At 44.9% G+C, this 22366-nt stretch overlaps 1 protein-coding gene across 4 annotated transcripts in view; it reads right to left on the bottom strand.

Annotated features, from left to right (window-relative positions):
• The window catches only part of EHF (ETS homologous factor), a 39650-nt gene extending 18099 nt beyond the window's left edge, over positions 1 to 21551 (bottom strand). For all 4 annotated transcript variants that reach the window (XM_061151773.1, XM_061151783.1, XM_061151800.1 and 1 more), the window contains exon 1: positions 21400 to 21551. The gene's annotated coding sequence lies outside the window, so the exon portion shown is untranslated. The remainder of the gene's footprint in view (positions 1 to 21399) is intronic.
• Positions 21552 to 22366: the final 815 nt, after the last annotated feature.

Here is a 22366-nt window from a genome sequence, read left to right as displayed (position 1 = left end):
TGCATGAGGCAAGTTTTTACAGCCACCCATTCATAAATGAATAATCTCTGCTCGGGAATGAAACAGGAGGAAAATGTAATACCTGCTCACCGGGTGAGCCTGGCTAGCAGCCAACTTTTTTCTTTTTTTCTACAAAAGTGAAAATGTCAGAGAGATTTTGTTGAAAGAGGAATTGCCATTCGGTAAAATCCCAAACGGGTAGCAGAACAGACCCAACACCTGTGTGGGAACCCAGACTTGAAATCAGACATGTACGAGTTCTGACACACCTGAGCAGCCTGCACCTCGGCATCCAGTAAATTTCCTCAGCGAGGATATCTGCCAAGAGATGGGCTGGTCTCAGGGGACCTCAGCCATATTTGACCTAGAGCTTTTCAAGTACTAAGCTCTGTGATAATGTTATAAATCAACTGGCTTCTCCAAGACACTGACCCTTCCCTTCCTTCTCGGTAAGAAGTTCAGCCTCATATTCCCTTTCCTTTTAGTTGTCACCATTCAGTTGCTCAGTCAACATCTGACTCTTTGCAACACCATGGACCGCAGCACGCCAGGCCTCCCTGTCCTTCACCATCTCCCGGAGTTTGCTCAAACTCATGTCCATTGAGCCGATGATGCCATTTATCTGGAGGATACTGCAAGCTTCACAGCTGATCTGAACGGGACTTTCTCAGTATGGGGCTCATTTTCTCAGTAAAGGATCAAGGAGAAGAGCCTTTCTTCCATGAGCCTGCTTTTGGATTTTTTTAAACCGTACGAAAATTTTACGCTTTAGAAATTATTCACCTCAGTCCTCCAGCACTTACAATGTTCTTACCCTCATGCTGGACTCAAAGCCTCAAAAGTGTGTTCAATCATTCAAAGGATGAGCAGCCTGTTTCTAGAAGGTGACTGAGCCTTACCCGGGACCTCTAAGGGTAACCTGCTCTTTCTAAATGTTGGAGTTGGGAGAAGCTACCATTACAATAGAAGATCATGGAAAATTCTCTGCCTGTTTGGGCGAAAACTTGCATCTTCATGTGTCACCAACATCCCCAGGATGGAAATTGCCCAACCAGAACCATTCCACTCCCTCAAAACCCCTTCCTCTAATTTAACTACTGCTCCTTCGGGTCAATGTAGGGCTTAAGAGGGGAGAAAAGGAGTCTGGAAAAGGCATAGAAATTCACTCATGTATTCATTCATTCAACAGATATTTAAGCGTTGAAATGGGTTGGGCACAGTTCTAGGAACAGGGAGTAGAGCAGTGATTAAGAGTTGAATTAGGCTAAACAGGAACATTTATAATGATTATTAACATCATCATCCTGGTTGTTTGGCAAATAATTAGGCCTGAATTCAGCCTGAGTAGAAGGTAGAAGGCAGGATGGGGTGGGAATGATGAGCGCTGTAACAGACCACGGGGAAGGGGAGGTAGCCCAGCTGAGTTATATGTGGTGGTGCCATAAAGATGATTTTCGACATCAGAAAGAGCTGGGGTTTATCCCAAGTTCCACCACTTAATACCAGCTAAGGTTTGTACGAAGTCAAACAAGTTATTAGCCTCTCTGAGCCCCAGTTTCCTTTTATATAAAATACAGACTATGAAACCCACCGTATGTATTGGTTGGGGCTTAAGTGAGTCTCCATACCTCGAGCACTTGGCACCAAATAGGACGCGACTGCATAGCAGGCGTGTTATGACGAGGAGGGACACTATGCCTCTGGACAACCTGAACCAGAAGTAACCGTGGGCCTCAGTTTCCCCGGGTGCAACGTGAAGGGCGAGTAAATTGCTTTTGAAGTTCGTTTCCAGAAATGTCTTGGATTCTCACTCTCAGAGAAAACCAGCCCAAGTCAAACCTCCTTTTCTTTTCCCCATCAAGCTTTCTAGAGCAATAGCCCTAAGCTAAGAAATCAGATGGGGGACTTGAAGGCAAAAGAAAGCTTCCAGGTCCCCAGAGAGGTGGCTGGGAGAGGGAGAGGACATGGCACAGCTCCTGTTTGCTCAAGGCTAGGCTTGTTCCTTGCCAGCATTTGCTCAACTACAAGCAGTAGAAAGGTTACTGTTTAACCCTGAAAGGGCTGGAGCTCAGAGCGCAGTCCATGTGCCCTCCAGGCTGGGGGTGGGGGTGGGGTGTGCAGGGGAGGCTTCCCTGAAATTCTTTCACAAGGCTTTGCCTGCAGGGCTGTTTCAAAGTGGCTATTTCAGTGGAAGTCAGGCCTGCTGGGGCCAACTATGACCTACTTCCTCAGCCAGCTGGCTCAGGGTTTCTCTTCACCAATTCCCCAAAATCTAGAAGACAGGGTGGGGTGAGGACCAAACACCCAGCTTTGGAGTTGGGAAGAGGTGGGCTCAGATCCTAGTTCTCCTGCTCCCCGTGGGTGACCTTGAACAAGTTCAAGTCTGTCCAACCTGAATCTTTCTGATCCTCACTTTCCCCACTTGTAAAACGGGAACAACCCAAACTCAAAGGGCTGTGGGCATCAAATGAACCTGTGCACGCAGCTCAGCGGGTACTAAGAATTCAATAAATGTCACAGGAACATGGGAGCCAGACTCCCTCTTATGACCAAACGCCCCAAGAGCCCCTCTCCTCCAGGTGGGAATCATTTCTCGCCATGAGGCATCCAGAACTACTCTCAGCCAGAGAGAAGTCCTGGGGACTACAAGGTCACAGCTGCCCCATTTCCATCTGGGCCCCAGGAGGCTGAGTGCACTCCCAGCTGGCACCCCCTTTCCAAGGGAAAGCAGCCAGGACAACGAGGGGCCCTTTTTTACAGGGCCCAGTAAATGGTTAGCACCCATAAAAGAGTTTATGTGGCTTATTCCTCAGTGAGTCAGAGTTCACTGAGCTCACCCAGGCTGCTGAGGAGAGAAGGTCAGTGTTCTCAACCCAGCTTGCGGCGGCAGGGACCATGCCCTCAGGGTGGGCACGGAAGGCCCCTGGGGCCAGCATGGCTGAAGGCCTTTCAACCAAGTTCTACCCCCCTTGGAGGCCCAGGTTTTCAGGTGTAAAATGAGGACATTTGCCCCCCAACAGCCTCACAAGATGGTTGAGAAGATCAAATGAGATAATAGATAATAAATGTGTCTTTTGAGAATGGAAAAAAAAGAAAGAAAGAAAAAGCATTATTATAGCCAACTCACCCACACTCCCGTATACATATGTAGACTTTCCGTGGTACATGGCGATTACCTTCTGCTGTGCTTAGTCACTCAGTCGTGTGTCCAACTTTTTGTGACCTCATGGACTGTGGTCTGCCAGGCTCCTCTGTCCATAGGATCCAGGTAAGAATACTGGATTGGGTTGTCATGCCCTCCTCCAGGGGATCTTCCCAACCCAGGGATCAAACCCAGGTCTCCCACAGTGCCGGTGGATCCTTTACCAGCTGAGCCACCAGGGAAACCCAAGAATCCTGGAGTGGGTAGCCTATCCCTTCTCCAGGGGAACTTCCTGACCCAGGAATTGAACTGGGTTTTCCTGCATTGCAGGCAGATTCTTTACCAGCTGAACTACCAGGGAAGCCCAGGTGATTGATTACCTGATGAGGTATGAAAAGCAATCCTTTTAATTCAGAAGTATTAATGCTTCTCTTTCATCTTTTTACTTTACCTTCAGCATAACTTTTATTATTTTCTTTAAAAAAAAAAAAGTATCCATTATGGAAGGTTGAGACTTTGGAGACTTTGAGGGCTGGGTTGGAACCCAGACTCCCCATCTTTGTCTTTGAGCTATGTGACCTGGAGTGTGTTACTCCTTCCCAGCTCAACATCTTCACTGATTCCAAAGAGGGAGTCAGGGGACCGTGGATGTCCTCCAAGCTTAAGGGCTATTTGGAAGGATAAGTAATGCTACGAAGTTAAATGTCCTGAGCTTCCCTGGTGGCTCAGATGGTGAAGAATCTACCTGCAAAGTGGGAGACCTGGGTTCAATCCTTGAGTTGGGAAGATCCCCTGGAGAAGGGCGTGGCAACTTACTCCAGTATTCTTGCCTGGAGAATCCCATGGACAGAGGAGCCTGGCGGCCTGCAGTCCACGGGGTCACACAGAGTCGGACACGACTGAACTACTAAGCATAGCACATAGTACAGCGCCAGCACACATGCCCTTTTAATATGTTTCTTTTCCTTTTCTTAAACATCAGTTCTCAAGGTGTTTCTCTAACACATTTTACTTCTTCCAAGATGGGAAGCAATAAATTGAGAGCCTAAGGAAAAACAGTTCCACCCTCTGAGCTAAAAGCAAGCTGGAGAAGGATGCACTTCACCTCATTTCTAGCTAGAGAGAGAATTCTAGGGTGAAAAGCAGAGCTTCTCAGCCTGGGAGGGACTGGCATTTTGGTCCAGGATGGCACTTGTTGGGAGGGCTGTCTTGTACACTGCAGGATGCCTAGCTGCATCTCTAGCCTCTTCCCACTAGATTTTAGCAGCACTCATGCACCACCCCTGGGAGAAAAGTCCCGGAACCAGATCACGCCTTGTCATGAGCTCCAGTCAAATCAGGGCCTGTTGGAGACAACAGCTCAGATTTTTTCTTGCTGGTGTGGTGACTTTGGACTAGCCTTTCTGAGCTGCTATATCCTCTCCTGGGAAACTGCCACCTAGGCTTGCTGGAAGACTGAAGGAGATTCAGGACCATGGGGCCCCTGGCACAATGCCTCGTCATACCCATACCCGGTAACTGCCTCCTAGGTGGAAGTTTATGAAAATGCACTGACTATTGGACCCCCTTTGTCCAGTCTCACATAGTATGTATTCTGGGAACACAGCATAAATTGTTACTTGGAGTATTGAAAAATGCATATCAGAAAAAGAAAAAAGTAAGTTTTAATTCAAACCAAAAGATTGAAATGCACTGAGATATACAAGGTTTTTCCATGTGCTTTCTCTTCACTGATTCCTCCACATTCACCCAAGACATCACCCTTTGCACCACAATTCTAACACTGACACTTTGGATGATAGAAGTCTGCTCTTTATTTCAAGAGGAGGAACCATGGGTGGGATCCAATCAATTACAGCAGATGGTCCCTGATGCCAGCCGTCCAGTCGGACACTCTTCTACCATAGGCAGTAACTCCCTGGGCCACTAGGGTTTGGCCAATCCGAACCCAATTTGGCGGAGAGGCAGCACTGTGCTATGCTGGGGTGGCCAGAATCACTCTTTATTCCCCACTTGGGTAAGGGGCCCCTTGGGATTAAACACAAGCACCCACAGTGCCCTAAATTGCTACCGACTCAGACTATTTCTGGGCCACCCACATATAGAGACAACCCACCACTTCTGTACCCACCCTACCAGACCTTCATCAAGGGTGGATTCCCATCCAGCACCAGCTTGACCACCATGCACCAGGAAGACCAACGGATTGGGGAGGGGGCCAGCAGAACACCTAGCCTGACCCTAAAGTTTAAGAGTGTCACATTTTAACTGTTGCTCAGCAACTCAATTGGGAGTGGGTGAGACCAGTCACAGAGACAGAATCTCACTAACATCTGGGTTGCAAGGACGTACTCAAGGTGTGAGGAGCTTCAAACCCAGCCCAGCGTTGCTATGCTTCTAGAGGGCAGTTCTCACGGTGACTCAGATGGTGAGGACTGAAATCTTGATTCTGCTCCTTGGCAGGCTGTGTTGACCCTGGGGAAGTACCATCCTGTTTAAAGTTTCACTTTCCCCCATGATAAAAGGTGGAAGAAATTGGAGTTGATGTGTGGATCAAATGAGAATGTTTGTAAAATTCTCACATAGTATGTCAGGAAATGTTAGCTGTCACCGTGGGGTCTGCCCAGAAATCTCTCTCTGAACTGTGTTGGTTGGCTTGGGCAATATTCTTAGGGTTGAGGTAGACTCTTCAGAGGCAGGGTGGTGCAATGGGGGGAAGCACCAGGCTGTGGAGTCAAATGGCCATGGTTCAATGCCTGGTTTTGCCAACTGACTAATCACTTGGACAAGTGATTAAATTTCTTTGGGTCTCAGTTTCCTCATTAATAGAATGGGGATGCTATGAAAAGGGTTGTTGAAAGACAAAATGAGGCCATACCAGTAGAATGCTTGATACATATTACACATATCACAATTTACATATTAAGTACTTGGTGAATACGAGCTAATAAGTGTTAGTCGCTCAGTAGTGTTCGACTCTTTGCAACCCCATGGACTGTAGCCTGCCAGGCTCCTTTGTCCATGGAATTCTCCAGGCAAGAATACTGGAGTGGATTGCCATTCCCTTCTCCAGGGGATCTCACCGACCCAGGGATTGAACCCAGATCTCCTGCATTGCAGGCAGATTCTTGACCATCTGAGCCACCAGGGAAGTCCCTAATTATTATTATTATCTTTTATTTATTGTGTTGTGACTTATTATTTCATTGAGCCTCCAAGGTGGAAATTGAGGGTTAAGTTTATTTCAAGCAAGGCTTCTAACCTCTACCATCTACATAATGTTCAGCAGTCCCAATGAGCTGCCACACTCTAGCCTAGGGCTGGACTCGGGCCTCCCCAGCCCCATCCTGCTCTGCTGGGCGACACACCATTAGGCTGAGCGATGGACACGTCTCTGAGCCCCTGCTCACAGAAGCCGGGCTCTGCCCCTCCGCCTGCTTCCTGCTCCCCTTCGTGCCACCAGACACATGCTGCCTGCTGCTGCCAGCGACAGTGGGAGGGCACACCTCTGCAGGCCCTGGGTTGCCACCCCAGCGCATTGCTCCCACACACCACGGCTGGCTTGCAGGTGCACAGGGCAGCAGCTCGTCTAAGATGGGAGCTCCCGGCAGAAGACGGACTGCAGATCTCTATCCTACAGGGTCCCTTAGCACACGAACTGCGCAATTACTAGAAGGGGTCTGGGATTTGAGCCCATAAGGACAGAAAAGTGAGCAGAAGGAGGTTCCCTTGGAACTTTGGCAAAGGACCAGAGCCATGCCTTCCGGAGCCCAGGAGGCTCTGCCCAGGCTCGGGACTCCTAGCAAGGCCCAGCCCTGCTCCACTGGTCTCTCTTAAACATACAGAGAGGACCTGCCAGCAGAGACAAACACAGCCCAGCCTGGGCTCGCTCATGTAGAGCAAGGTGTGTCTTTTGCTCTGTGGTGGGGCTACTGAGACCTAAGACCAAGTGCTGAATTAATAATAATAACAGTGGCCATATACTACAGTAGCTAGGGCTTATTGAACATTTTAAATCTGCTGCCTCTGTGCTCGAAGTTTTAAATCCATTATGTCAGTCAGTACTCACAATTGCTCTGTAAGGCATTATGTCATTCAGCAAATGGTTCATCTGCGGCTCCAAGAGGTTGTGTCACTTGTTCTAGCTCACACAGTTTTGAAAGAACTGAAACTAGCAGAGAATTCAAACTCTGAGTGTCTAGCAACAAACCCTGGGCACTTTCTGCCGAGATGGGGGTGCTTTGCCAAAGAAGAAAGATGCCCTCAGCTCATCCTCAGCCCCAGCCCCATCCTACACATAGTCACAGCATTCTCCCTGTGCCACCTGGGGCCTCACACCTTTGCCAGGTTTCTCTTAGATTCCAAAGTTCTCTGCGTCATTCAATCATGCAGGGACCCTGATTGAAACACATTTCTTTTTTTCCAGAGCAACCTGAAGTCATCTCTCTTCTCAATATATTCAAGAGTTCTTTTTGGAATGAAAGGGCAGAATTCCGTTATCGTTTTTCCATACCTACAATATACTCAGATAGGAATATTTAGGGCCAGTTTTATCTATGATACTTTTAGCCGTTAAAATAGATTTATGTGTGCTAAATTGCTTCAGTCGTGTCCAACTCTTTGTGATCCTATGGAGTGTAGCCCGCCAGGCTCCTCTGTTCCTAGGGTTCTCCAGGCAAGTATACTGGAGTAGGTTGCTGTGCCCTCCTCCAGGGGATCTTCCCCAATTGAGGGATCAAACCCAGGTATCATAAAAGGAGTATTTATACATTCATGCAAATATATTAATCTATACATGTAAATACACGAATATATTTGCATACACATATGACTATTCCTTGTATGATTCAATAAAATGATTTTTAGTTTATAGTTTAGAAATAAACCAATTCACAATTCTTTATGCTTCATCTGAATTAGAACTGAATTAGTTCAAAAAGTAGGGTTTTCTTCTGTTGGGAGGGTGAAGATACACTGGAAGCCACCAGGGCCACACGGCAGATCATAAGCAGGGCTTTGCTTGCATTCCCTGTTCCCAGCCCTAGGGGACTGAGAGTCAAAGCCACAGTCTGCCTTCTTCCCAGATCCCTGATTCATTCAACCACATCATCCCCAAACTGCCTCAGAATACTGCCTCATGTGGGTGTTTTTACTCCTCAAGCCCAAGGAGCAATTGGGCATTTTAAATAATCGCTTTTGCAATGACAGCACTATGCAGACCATTTTCAGTCCTTAATCAAAGTTACCAGCAGGTGAATTCACAGCATTTGCCCGAAGGATGTTGCAACAGCTTACTGACTTCCTGTTTCAATATGACTGTCATTTCAAGAGAACTACTCCCAGTGAGGAGAAAAGAAAATTCAAGTACATGTGAAATCTAACTGAATGTAACAAAGATGATAATTCATGTTTTCCAAATGAATCAAAATGTGAATCAAGCTTGGGGAATGTATTTGATCCTCTCGGGATTACATCACAGGCAATTTCATACCCTCATAATGTGTTTCAAGACAGACATTTCATGTTCCCAGGGGCAACATCGGAAGCATTATTCCTGGGCTTTCAAGGGTTTACATGAGCAATGATGCCATAGTGGGAGCCTGAGAGTCGATTCATTATAGGTACACTTTACTAACTATAAGCCAGTTGAAAATATGCATCTTATGCTGATTTTTATCAGTCTCAGTGACAGTTCAGACAAGAAACAGACACTGACAGGGGACAGGAACCAAAATTGATCAAAAAACAAGATTCCCTTATATGATCTCAGGGGCCTTTATCAATCGTGTTCAGCTATGACTAACTAAGGATAGGGCAAGCTTTGAAACATGAATGTCACGGAATCTTTTCAGACCTCAAGAGAAACTATGGTTCTCTCCTCCCCAAACTGCACATTCACACCAAGTTTTGCACATATTTTGTGCAAAAGGCCCTCCAAAGACCATCCACTGACCGCTACAGATCTATTGACACCATGGATCTTTAAAACAAAATCTCTGTTGCACTCATTTAGGGTTGAAATGAAAAGAAAACTTGTAATGGAGTCAGAGTCAGAAGAAAGTCTACCCTGACCTCTGAGAGAAGCCCTGAGAGTTTTTATTCTTGCTCTTACTTGACATGAGTGTTGCATAGTTTTCCTACAATGGCAGCAGGAAGGGCCTCCCTGTCCCTGTCTATCAGCAGCTGAAGTAGGAACCAGGCTGCGTCCAGGACAGTCATTCTAGACCTCTGCTCGGCAATGTAGTAAAAAATTCACCGTCTACCCCACCACCCTGAACCTCAGTATCTCTCTCCTGACTAATCCTTGATCTCTCTTCTAAAACAAAGTAACCATAAACAACACATAGCAGAAAATAAAAGCAAAAACAAACAAAACCCAACCTACTTTTACAACCGAGGTCTCCATAAGTCTTTGGAAAGGCATAGGTATGGGAACTGGGAGATTAATTTTACAATGCTTATTTTCCTACTTGACTGAAGAGGCCACATGATTGGTCTACAGGCGACTTGTATCATCAGCCCCCAAGAAGTTAAACTTGGAGTTTCCTGAGGTCCTACCCAGACCTGTGAATCAGAATCTATGCTTTTAAGACTCCACCTTCACCAATCCTTAAGCACTCTTACCATTAAGAGCTTCTGGTTAAAGACTCATCTACTTGAGTTCCCTCAAGTTCCCACAACAAGATAACGAACTCCAGCAGATATTGGCCCTAAAATAAACATCCATAAACACCAGGAAGTCCTCGTAAAGTCAGAGGCAACACATTTCAATTCGAAGAACTCAAGCTTCAGTTCATCTGTGGAGATTCTCTCCCTGTCTTATTGCCTAACTTGAAGTAAAGCAGTTCCTAACATCTAGTACTACCAAACTGTTCAATGCAACAGTGCTCAGCAACTTAACAAGTATAAGTCTGTGAAGGCCAAACAAAGTCCTGAGAACACAGCATTTGCGGAGGATTTTTGTAATGATTATTTCCATCAAGGGGATTTCATAACTGGCTGAGTCACCCCTTATTCCATCCTACCCCCACAACAGCTCTTCCAAAGATTACTTAACCACCCTGGCTTTTAGACCTCATACCAAAGAAAACTGGTGTTTTAGCCTTCAATGGAGAGAAACAATCATCAAGAAATGTTTGCCCTGCTAGTACAGATATTGATCCCTTCCAATTAATAGATATTCATTGATGAGCTACTAGATGTTGGCACTATACTAGGTGCTGGGGGCATAAGAGTGAACAAAACACAGAAGCTGCCCTGCTCAATTGGACTGTCCAGCAAGGGCACCCCTTCTGAAAATGATATAATAGCTCTTTCCAAGGTCATCTGGCCTCATTGGCCATCTCCTGCTGGGGTTACAGTAGAACTAGAGCAGAGAGAGCCAGGTGACCTGCTTTGGCATTTGGGAATGACCACGCTTGGAAAGAACTTCAACTCCCTTAAAAAACAGGGTTAGGGCAGGAATAGAGATGCAGGTGTAGCGAATAGACTTGTGGGCACAGGGGAGGAAGGAGCGGATAGGACGAATTGAGAGAGTAGTGTTGACATATATATATATACTACTGTGTGTAAAATAAATAGCTAGTGGGAGCCTGCTGGATAGCACAGGGAGCTCAGTTCGGGCTCTGTGATGGCCTAGACGGGAGGGACGGGGGATTGGGAGCAGGGCTCAAGAGGGCGGGGACATATGTCTACATATAACTGGTTCACTTCATTGTGCAGCAGAAACCAACACAACATTGTAAAGCAATTATCCTCCCATTAAAAATTAATTAATTAATTAATTAATTTCAAAAATAAAACCAGGACTGATTCTCCCTTCTCCAACAACCCCGAGCCCTTGGCTTCACAGGAAACCCTCATCAAGACCTGGAGTTGGCAGCCATGAGTTTCACAAAGCAGCCTCAGCCAAAACCAATCTCCACGCAGGACAGAATAAAGCAGCTGGTTGTCTGGATGGCTGCATGTCTCTCCCTGAGACAATAGCGTGTTTATGTGTCAGAGGGTTAGGGGCAGGTTAACATAAAACCCACCATAAACAGACCTGTTAATTCAGTTGCTGGCAGGGGCTCCTGTTATCTTCTGAATACCTCCCAGAGGGTATAAGCCCTACCTTTTCATTTGAGTTGGCAGCAGAGTTATTTTTTTGCACCTGTTGCTCTGCTCCAATAACAACTCAGTTAAGCATTGATTTGTTGGAAAATAAACAGAAAAAAAGCAAAGAAAGGCATCTGCCCAAACAGCCTGAGCTGGTTTGACGGAGCGTTCATGCCAATTTGTTTTTCCTATAAAAACCAAAGAAAAACCAGCGCTTTCAGTTTGAATGCTATCCTCCCACTCCCTGAGAAGAAAAGGTGGTATCGAAGAGACCAGCCAGAGCTGGCAGGGCCCAGGAGCCAGAAGACACTGTACTGTTCCATTGGCTGGCTCTACGAGGGCGCTGAGGGGTGTCTGAGATCTGCAGAATGACATGGCCAGCCTCCAGCCAGCCCAGGTTAAGATCCTGAATCAGATGAACAAGGCCAGAGAAGGGGCTGCCAGGGTACGATCATAACCCAAACCACACTCTTCCAAATGGTTGACTTCCAAAAGTCAGTAAGTTCGGGGAGTAGGTGTGGTCTCTGGGTTACCTCCCCAAGCAGAGACTCAGCGTGGCTCTCCCAAAGGCTTCTTTCATTCAGTCCTGGGCGATGAGCATAATTTGAAAACCCCCAGTCCCTGGACCATAGCTTTCCCAATGGGGAAAGGAGGTTAGCCATACCTACCTCCAAGGCAAGCTGTGTAGACTCACTCATGTCCTGCCAAGTGACTTGAGATCCCAGGTGTCCTATCAAAAGGACCTAAGATGTTCACTGTATGATGCCCACATTAATTCAAGCATCACCACGCTCTCATTTCCCAACAGTTTGTCGATATCACATGATGTGCTCAAGCCAGAAAGGGCTACAAAGAGCTAAACAAATCACTCAAATGGAGATCATGACAACACTAATTAAGCGGTGGCATCATTACCTAGCCTTCAACACACTGTCAGGCAGAGCCTCTTAATATCTCTTTTTTTAAGCCTTGAGCGGAAAACCTGGGACGTGCGGGCAATGCGTGATGTTCCCCGAGATTACCACCTCCCCGCAGCTTTCTCTCAGCCACTGGGCTTTCATTATCACCAGACCACTGGCATAATGGGGAGGGGAGGTCACAGCAGTGGGGGGGAAGCCTCCGAAACGCCTCTTCTCAAGGAGCGTTAAGAACAGGGTGTTCTGACAAGAGGAGGGATATGGCTGGCTGAGCATTCCCAAGCATTCTTGTCATGAGCAGGGCAGGGAGTGGACTGCCTCAGAACCAAACTGGGCAGCCAGAAAAATAAAAGATTTAACAACACCCTCAGTTGACTGAAAAATAAATAAGACCCAGGACGCAGGAATGCGGGAAGGGTGGAGGGAGGTTAAGAGGCTGGAATCAGAGCCAGGAAGGGTTGGGATGGACTGGGACAATGGATTTGACCAGGTCGAGATTAAAGTTTCTTCCCAGAGAAAGACTGAGATGCCCCAGCCAGGGAAAAATCAACAGCCACCGATTTGGGATCTCACAGATGGTATAATTACAAAACAGCAGTCAAAATTATTATGAGGATGACAGTTTATATTTATTGAGTGTTTATGATGTGCTAGGCATTGAGCTACACTTTACAGGAATTGTCTCATTCACTCCTTGCAATAACCCCAGATGTGGATACTAGTATTATCTCCATTTTTACAGAAAAGGAGGCACAGAGAACTTGAGTAACTTACTCAAAGACACAAAGCTAGTAGATGGTTGGATGTATTATAATAAATGTATTGGGGTGTGGAGGGCAAGTGCCATATAACTTTTTGTAGCTTTGAAAATGGACCCTTGTATTTCCAAAGTCAAGGTGATTCTCTTTTAGGATCACACACTTTTTTTTTTGAAGCTGAGCTCCTTTAAGTTCAGCTGTATAATTTTTTCCCCCAAATGTGAGCATGAAGCATGCTAAGCATCCCTGTGCCCTGAGTTGAAAGTTATTTTAGTATCCATCCGTGTGGATGCTACCAAAACACCCGTTCATGTCCACCCAAACCCATCTGTCAAAACTTCAGCCTGGCTTCCAGTTGAAAGCCCCAGGTTGACTCAGCAATTGGGCTTGGCTGCTTGAAGTCACTTCAGACTTATTAGCCATGATAAAAGAGCGGTAATAATAACAAGGAAATTGAAAAATTAAGGGGAAATTATGCCTCCTTTAGAAAAGCATCTGACGACTAAGCCATCACACATGGGTCCTGATGTCAGACCCACTGTGTCGTGGACCTCACGCTGATGAGGGGAGGGGTCTGGGAGCCTGCATTCCATCCCTCTGAGAAGTCTAGGAAAGTTTTCCCCGACCTCCGTCATACCCATGACCCTGCAACTGTTTGTAAAAACGTAGCCATAAAACAGACAGGACTTCACTAGACTCATTCCAGCATCATCTTTGCAACGTAAGAAACAAATAATACATGAATTTTTTCATGCGTTAGAGCATCTCCTCTTTAGAAGAAGTAGGGTTTTCTCTTTGTACAGACAATCATTAAACAACCATAGACAAAAAAGTCGTGTTCCTTTCTAGAGTTTTGCTGCAAGACCGGTAGACTCTAGGCATACCGGGTCTCATTTTCCCTTCCAGAACACACTTCATTCTGCTTCCTCTAGCTCTCTGACCTGTGGAGTAAGCCCTCTAGAAAATAACACATGAAAATACTCCTCAGCAAGGCAAGGGACTTCCAATCAAAAAGGTTTTTCCCAGGGATCAAATCCCTTCCAGCTGATTATTCAGGTATTCCTCCCCTTGCTTCAGTGGACATCTTTGACACTCCAAATGATCAAATCAAAACAGCCGAGGTCAGCTAGATGAGCATGATAAGAAGGAGCCGGGGCTCTCCCTGCAGCTTCCCAGCATCAGGAGTTGTCACACATTTGAATAATTTCATCATATCAAAGGGAGCCCAGCTACGTGACTGGCAGGACTCAATGCAAAAGGAAAATCCAGAGCCCCTTGTCCCAAATGTGTTAAGAACTTCAAGACAGCAACAACAGAGTGTTAAACCAATCACGGTGCTTTCTAAGTGTTGGACCCTGAATAACTGCGTGGCTGTATTCCGCTGACCCCAGCCCTATCCCAGGGGGTCAGTGCCAATTCCTGCCTTCACCTATGCCCTTGCTCTATCATCATGGAAGGCAAGGGGACACTTTGCTGTCTAAAGCTCCTAAAGTAGTTAGAAGAATAAAAAAAAATATGACCTGGAACATGCCTGTAATAGCAACTGGCTTATGGCAGCACTCAACACATTTTAGCTGTTATTAGCATGATTATTATTATTGCTATTATCTTCATGATGCCAAGGTCCCTTGACAACTCCAAAGCTACCCATAGACAAGAACGATGGGTGGGAAGAAAACACACCCCACTCTGATAGAAACTGTTTATTAGCTACTGCTGTTCATTTCATCAGCTGTGTGTAAGAGAGTGCTATGAGTTAGGGATTCTTAGCCTTCTCTTTATACTGTGAACCCATCTTGCACTGAGGATTATGGACTCCTCAAAACAACACTTTTGAAATGACAAAGTAAAATACTAAGATTAGAAAGGAAGTTTGTATTGAAATACAATTTTCAAAATACTTTTAGAAATAAATGTGTGATAACATAAAAATATATGTGCTTCTTTGTTGTTGTTGTTTAGTTGCTCGGTCTTTTCTGACTTTGCAACTCCATGGACTGCAGCACGCCAGGCTTCCCTGTCCTTCACCATCAGAGTTTGCCAAAACTCACGTGCATTGAGTCAGTGATGCCGTGTGCTTCTTTATTAGTATATTAAACAAGAATAGCTAGTGCAGGTTCAATAACTTCCATGATATCAAACTAGTGATGAATATTGATATTTTAAGACATCTGTAACAAGTGCAATGTGATATTGAAATATCTGTAATTTCTCTGGGTGACAACCAGTTACAGCTCTTGCTACTGAGGAGTTCAGTACGCTACAGTCGTACTGAAATTGAATTGAATTCACATTGAATATTGAATTTTAAATTACTGAAAATAAAAATTTTATTTGTTTTCACATCCAAGTCCACAAAGCCTCTGATTTATCCCCATGGACAGTAAGAGATCCTTGGATCCCAGGTTAGAAACATTTCCTGTTTTTGTAGTAAGGACTGCTTGTTTAATTCAAAGAGCCTCTAGGTACCACTTCTACATGGCCAGAAGCCTCATTAGAACAATTTACAGGAGGTAGACCCCATAGTGCCTTGCCAAAATAAGTAGCATTTTTTTTGAAAGCCTCTAGAATACCCAGAGTGATTAATGCCTTAGATGCTGTGGCCAGTTAAGTATCTGGAGACACTCAAGAATTTAAGGGGTGGGCAAAGCATATAAAGTTGTGATTAGTCATGTGGACTGCCGGGAAGGAGATCAGTTTCTTCTAGAGGCTTCTACATGCCAGGCATCAAGACAGGATTAAAAAAAAAAAAAACTTGCTATGTACCTTTCCCAGGTCTTCCTTGAGGCTCCCGTGGGTGGTGGTTTGCAGCCAGCTCAACAAAAGTCTCCGCTAAGAGATCCCCCTTCACACGGCTCATCCTACCTCCCTGCTTACCTACCTTCCCCACTGAAAACCCCGCTTACCAAGGTCACAATGCAGAACCAACATTGATCATTTTGACAAAACAAAATCCCAGAATTATCCAGCCATTCCTCCTCAAGAGAGACTCACTGAAAACACCCAGGTTGAGGACTGATCCTCCAATTCCATTCCACAATTACTAATTGTTTACTCATAAGCGTGGGTCCAGATGCTTTCAGATTCTTTGTCTAATTTAATCCTTATAACAACCTGTGCAGATGTTATTACCCCCATTTTCCAGATGAGGAAACTTATATTCTGGAGCTTAGATAATTCACCCAGTGTCACTCAGCTGCTCCGTGACAAAGTTGAATGTGAACCCAGGTGTTCTGACTTTACCAGAACACCTGTGTTCTTTCTACCACATTCCAACTGCTTCCAGGCAACAAAAACCCATAGCCCCCTGCCTCTTGAGATACACAAGCCGTTAAAGTCTACACTTCACCCATGTTTCTCAAGCCACAGCCTCTGGTCAAGGGAGTTAGAAAGGTAAGCTAGGTGTCCTCTGATTTTCTCAGTGGACATAATTGAGACAGAGGTTGAATTGAGGCCAAATCTAAAGTCCAGTTGCAAGGAAAAAAACAAGTCTTGTCAGTAGTTACCATGGAGACAAGGCTGAAATAATCTTTACCTTTCAGGCCCTACTTACCTCCTCTAATAGAGTATATCATTAGTCCTTATGAGAGAATTTTTTTAAAGGTTCCTCAGAGGGAACCCTCAAAAACCTCTTTGAGAGAGTCATATGATCCAAGCCCTATTGTCACATATAAAAGTAGCAGACTTCTTTCATAGTCCAACAAAGACTTGATAGACTTTTGGAAGAAGTCTGCATCAGGTCAAGAAAGGGATGGCAGGTGAGCTAAAATTTCTCAAATCCACAATTGGACCAATAAAGTTCTAACGCCAAAGGCCATTTATGTGATGTCTATGATATAGAGTGAGGGGTATGTGGCTGAATAAGAACTTTTAAATACACCACAATCACGCCCATAAAGGCCTAGTCCCCAAGGCCATTTATGTGGTGACTAGGATACAGAGTGAGGGGTACATGGCTAAATAGGAACTTTTAAATTCATCACAACATCAAAAAACAAGTGCTCATCTGGACAAGGACCTACAAAAGTAAAAATAAGTAGTTATTATAATAGTGGGGTTCATGAAGTAGTCTAATAGTCCAGTAATCAAAATATTATAGTAGACCTTTTGGCTCCTTTTGATTTGGGACTTGGTTTTCATCAGAGGCACATTTGGAATGTACAAAGCATGTTTAAAATGCTGGTCATATTTAAAATAAATAGATACCCTTAATAATAATGAAGATGCTGCTGAAAAAGGACAGGAAGGAAACTCTTAGGGCCAGGGTGTGGGGGAAAATTGGAAGAGAAGACATAATATTAATCCAATGAACCAGAACAAGGGGCTCAGCCCCGTAAAACAGACCAAAGACAGAATGTGGTTAGGTGCTAGTGAAATCAATTTTCAAAGGAGTATTTTACAGGGTACTTCTTTTAAAACAAGGCCAATTAAAGCCCTGGGAGCCTCTTTAAATGGGCCATCCTGCTTGATTCTATTACAAGCTCTGATTTTTCCAGACTCAGGCCGAGGGCCTCTGGAAAGACTGGCATCTCCAGATGGGCTGCCCAGTGGCTAGGCCAGCCATGTTCCTCTTCTGATGACCCCTCAGGTCTTCCTCTATAGGAGGTGAGCCCACACCCATCCAGTCTACCCAGTAATTCATGGACAATCAGTCAAGTGAGCTGACCAGCACCACACAATCTGAGTGGCCTCTATGGGGGCCTGAATATCCACTTTTCAGCCAGCTGCTTCGGGGTTTTACAGAAAAGGGCATTAGAGTGCCTACCGGGGAGTGCTAGCGGCTGCCAGAGGCCACAGAACAGTCAGCTGCAGTTGCTGCTATACCCATGCTGACTTCAGATAAATGAGACAATGAACAAAGATGGGATATTGTCATGGGAACTGACTCAAGCACCCCTGGGAAAGTCTCCCGGTATCCAGTCTGCAGTACCTCCACAAGGCATATCCCTGGGCCAAAATTCTGAAGACCCCAAGGAAGCCATTTAAGGGCTCCCACTGGTCTTCTTTCCTGTCTCATCCTTATGAGGGCATCTCTCATCCCATTCTCAGCTTTCACAGCCCCAAGTTAAACCTGCTGACCTCTAGACGTAGCTAGCTTTCCCCAGTCAACAGATTCTGAGGACCGAAGTGTATCTTAAGGATGACCAGGTTTCAAAATGAGGAATCAAAAGCCCAGAGAGGTGGAGTGTGTTGCTGGGAGCACACAGCTTTGCTGGGACTACAAACCCAGATCTCCTGACTGCCAGTCCTGGGCTGTCCCGCACCCTGCCTGGTCTACGCCGTGCTCCCATCACTCAAAAACACGAGTCTGGAATTCTTCAAGGAGAATCTGTAAAGAAATTTTTTTCCCCTCTGAAGTCCGATAATTCGTTAATCAAATAACTCTGAGGGATCCATGAAAACTTCTACTCCGGCACATCTTAGCTTCCTGACATCAAAGCCACTTGGCTTGAATATATGTTCCATCTTAACATGACCCATTCTCCCTCACTGCACTCTTTGTTTTCTGCACAGCTTAATAGCCTGGACCTTTAAAGCCCTGTCTGATTTAAATAAACATAATAGTCACATATATCTAATAAGAGCACAATGGCTGCTCCTCAAAACAAATCATATGATTTAAAATCCTATTATGAAAAACTAGACAAGAAAATGTTAAATAAAGTTTATTATTTTCCCTGTCCCTTCAGTGATTGTGCAACAGATTTAAGAGAACCCCACCATGACACGGCTGCCGTCCTGCCTCCGTCTTCAGACGACCATCCCCCGCGCACTGCCAGCGTGCCTCACCCTGGCTGAGAGCTCAGCGCGGTCGGTTACCCAGTAACACAACCAGGGTGAGAAGCCAGGTCTCCAACGCCAAAGCCGCATGGAGCCGAAGCCTCCCAACTGGGGCCTCTCCCACAACAGAAATGATTGTCACTTCAATTCTACCAGAGAGGGATCTTAACAAGAGAAATGGTCTGAAACGGCAGAAAAAGGTATCACCGAAAATCAGGTTCCGACCTTGTATTTGATTCTTCCAAACCGTGGCATTGCCTCTCAAGTGTTTTAGCAGTTTCTACCACGGTGTTGTCAGTATCCACCCCACCCTACCTCCCAGAGGTCTTTGAAAATCCCATCTGTTCCAAAGGACTTAGGGAGGACTCTAACTGGAGGAAGCAAGGCAAAGACTGAATCACTTTCGAATGATTCGTGTAAACCTCTACAACTGGGCTTGATACTTGAACATTAAACAGGGTTCCTACACTGAGCTTTCAAAAAGCAAGATGGTCTAAACAACACAATTCAGGGCTAACCTTAATTTAGGGGTGGGGAGTAGATGGGGATGAGGAAGAAATAAAATATTAGTAGAATCCACAACATTAAATTCTACTTCCTAGAAGTGAACTTTGACCCACAGCACTCACATTCTGGCCTAGGACCTGATATGAGTTCCTTCCAGTTTCTGGTTTGCTAATCGAATACAGTTGAGTAAATATTTTAGCCTCTCAGTTTCCATTTTGTTTCGGCCTTTGAAATCATCAAAAAGGTACTGAAAGAGAATCTGCATGAAGATAGTAAATTAAAGGGAGCACAAATGTGGAATCATGAGTGTGAACATAGGACTTCTCAGAGGTCCAGAAAGGCACAAATTATTTCCATCTGGAGGCACTCACAGTATATTTTTTTTAAAAAGCAAAAAAAAAAAAAAAAATCAAAAGGGCATTGTTTGAATTTAAAAAATAGATGCTTTTTAACTCAAAAGAAAAAAATATAATTGAATTTGAGATTTTTCACACATATGAGGCCTGGATCTAAGGCATCACACTCCCCACAATCACCCTAAAAAGTTTCCAAATAATGCCGCCATCTTGAACAGTAATGCACGAAAACTGAAAGCAAAGTTGTTCCCTCAACGTTACTTTCTTCTAAAGTGCCTCTCTAAAATAGTTTAGAAATATGGAGGATTATCTCCATTATATTTATTATTTTTTCAAATGTGATCACACATTTTCGAATGACCTTCATTTCACGTTCCACTGTCTTTTAAAGTCTGTCCACATAAGCCATTAGCGATGGTGCAGAAATAATGTAATCCTACATGATTTCAGATTATAAAAAGATGAATTTGATGAGTTATTTCATAGTTTCAGGACTCAAGTTCTCAAAAAGAAGATAAGTGGAGCCTTTTACAAAATCCGAACACAGCTATTAAAGTCATTCTCCTTTTCTTAGAATTAAAGAGTATTAACTTTTATAGGGATACATAAAGTCATTCTTAAAATCTCTTAAGAGCCTTTCCTGGTAGCATCCCTTACCCCTAAAATTCTTCCTAATAACACAACTTCATCTCTCCTGTTGGAAATCAACTCTTCCCTTGACCTCAGTGGAATTAGCGCATGGCCACTCATGAGCCCCAACTACACTTTTATGCAGTGAAAAGCTCTATCTAAATACATCCTCTCAGCCATGCCTACAGAACAAACTCCTGAATTAGACCTTCCATTGAAAAGTTCTCCAGTCCAAACACTCCCTCACTTTATCCCTGTTACTAAGGTCAGTGCAGCAAGACACCTGTGAACTTAGACCCAGAAGCTTACGCTTCATCTTAACAAGATCATGCTCCCACAATCCTAGCAGTATCCTAAATCTTGGCAAAGACGGATGGTGAAAATGTCACTTTCCTGACTCGGCATTGTCATTTACCAACAAGAAGATTATTTCCCCACTGTTTCCAGTTCTAGCCACATGGAGGCCAATACTTCTCCACTGTGACCAAACGAAATCAAAAGAACCCCTGTCTTAGAAGACATCTGGTGCTGCTGACTCACGTCTGCCTGTCTGGTCACAGTATCCCATCATGGAACAAAGGGCTAGTCTGTCCCCTTGTGATATGGCGAAACTCTTTGCCCAAATTGTTTTTGTTTTCTGGACAGAGGTGTGCAACGCTCCCCAATACCCTTGCCTGAACACTGCCTGAACACTTTTTCTAATGTGGGTGCATTACACCTTTGCCTGTTTCCAGCCATTTTCCAACACCAGAATATACTGAAGATGAATCTGCCTTTCCCTACAACTAATGGAATGAGTCAGGAAAATCACCAACAGCAGACATCTCTAGAAAATGAGAATGTGTGTTCTGAGCCCCAACAGCAATTTAGCCAACCAGTTCTTCACTGAGAAGAACCTGTCCCCAGCTTTCAGAATTTCACAATTCAATCCAGGGAAATGGCTTTGTCACAAAAAGAGAGGGAAACCAGGGGACATTTAAATTCAGTGATTGGGAGCCCCTTCAGATAGCATTTAAAGTCAGCCTGCCGCCCTCCAAAATCAAGTCCTAAGACGACCCAGTGAGGTGAACACAGCTGAGGCGCGTTCACTTCCTGCCAGCTGCCTCCGGGAGTCTCTTTTATTTTCCTCTGTCTGATTCAAGGCAGGTTTCTCTTTCCACTCAGGTATTTGAATTCCAGACTCCAAAGAAGGTTTAAAAGTAAGGACTTACCTCATCTACCTAAAGATTCTGGGTGGGAAATCCAATAGCTGTGGCGAATGGAGGGAAGACTGCTAGAAGCACTCACGCCAGCTTGTACGGGGACAGGGAACCAGGAGTGTTATCACGTCTGAGCCCTCATCAGAGTGAAGATCAATGCACATGACAATAATTTTAAATCATTTTGTAGGATGTTAAGCAATAAGCCACCAACCGGGAATTCCCTAAGTCACTTCCCCCTCTTCTGATTGGCTGCCGGGCCCTTTAAAAAAATAAAATAAAGGATTACAAACATTTGCTCATTTGCATTTGGCCAACTCACACGTTAGTGTTCAAACAAAACAGGTCTAACCAGGTTATGCCTGTGTCTCGAGAACAGAGAGACAACCTGTTAATGGATGAGGAATTGATTTGGTGGTGACTGTTCTTTTCAGCTTAGAGGCTGTTTCAGGTGAAAAACACCAGGCTTGCTCCCCAAAGATAGCACCAGGAGGAGAGAATGTAAAAGTGATGTAAGCAGAAGCTCAAATCTGGAGGAGATGGTGGTATAGGGGATTCTGGGGCTCTCTTAAACCTCTGTCTTCATGTACTAATTTGTGTTCAGTCCACTCTGCTTCAAAATCAAGATCTTTTTCCTGGCCACAAAGACACCAGGTTTTTATGGGCCTCCTGGCCAGGTTGCTGGAAACATAAATTCTCTCTCCAGGCGCCATGATTACCTCCTTGACATGGACCCTTGGAAATTTCAGTGGACTTTGAGAAGCCCATCCCCCCTAAAAGCCCATCCCCCCTGGCCCCAGGTATGAGCTTTGGAAAATCTGAAGGAAGGGTCCTGGGAGGGAGAGTCTACCCTGAGTTGAAAAAGTGTAAGAGTCAGCTGTCAACAACGCAAAGGCCTGACTCTCTGGTGTCTGCTTAGCCAGATGCTTCCTCTTGACACTTCCATGGTCTTTTGTTTTTTAACTATATATCAACCCTC

This window comes from Dama dama, chromosome 1, assembly GCF_033118175.1.
Source record: "Dama dama isolate Ldn47 chromosome 1, ASM3311817v1, whole genome shotgun sequence".
NCBI lineage: Eukaryota > Metazoa > Chordata > Mammalia > Artiodactyla > Cervidae > Dama > Dama dama.
Note: the sequence above shows the minus strand (reverse complement) of the source record. Positions and strands in the feature narration are given on the sequence as shown.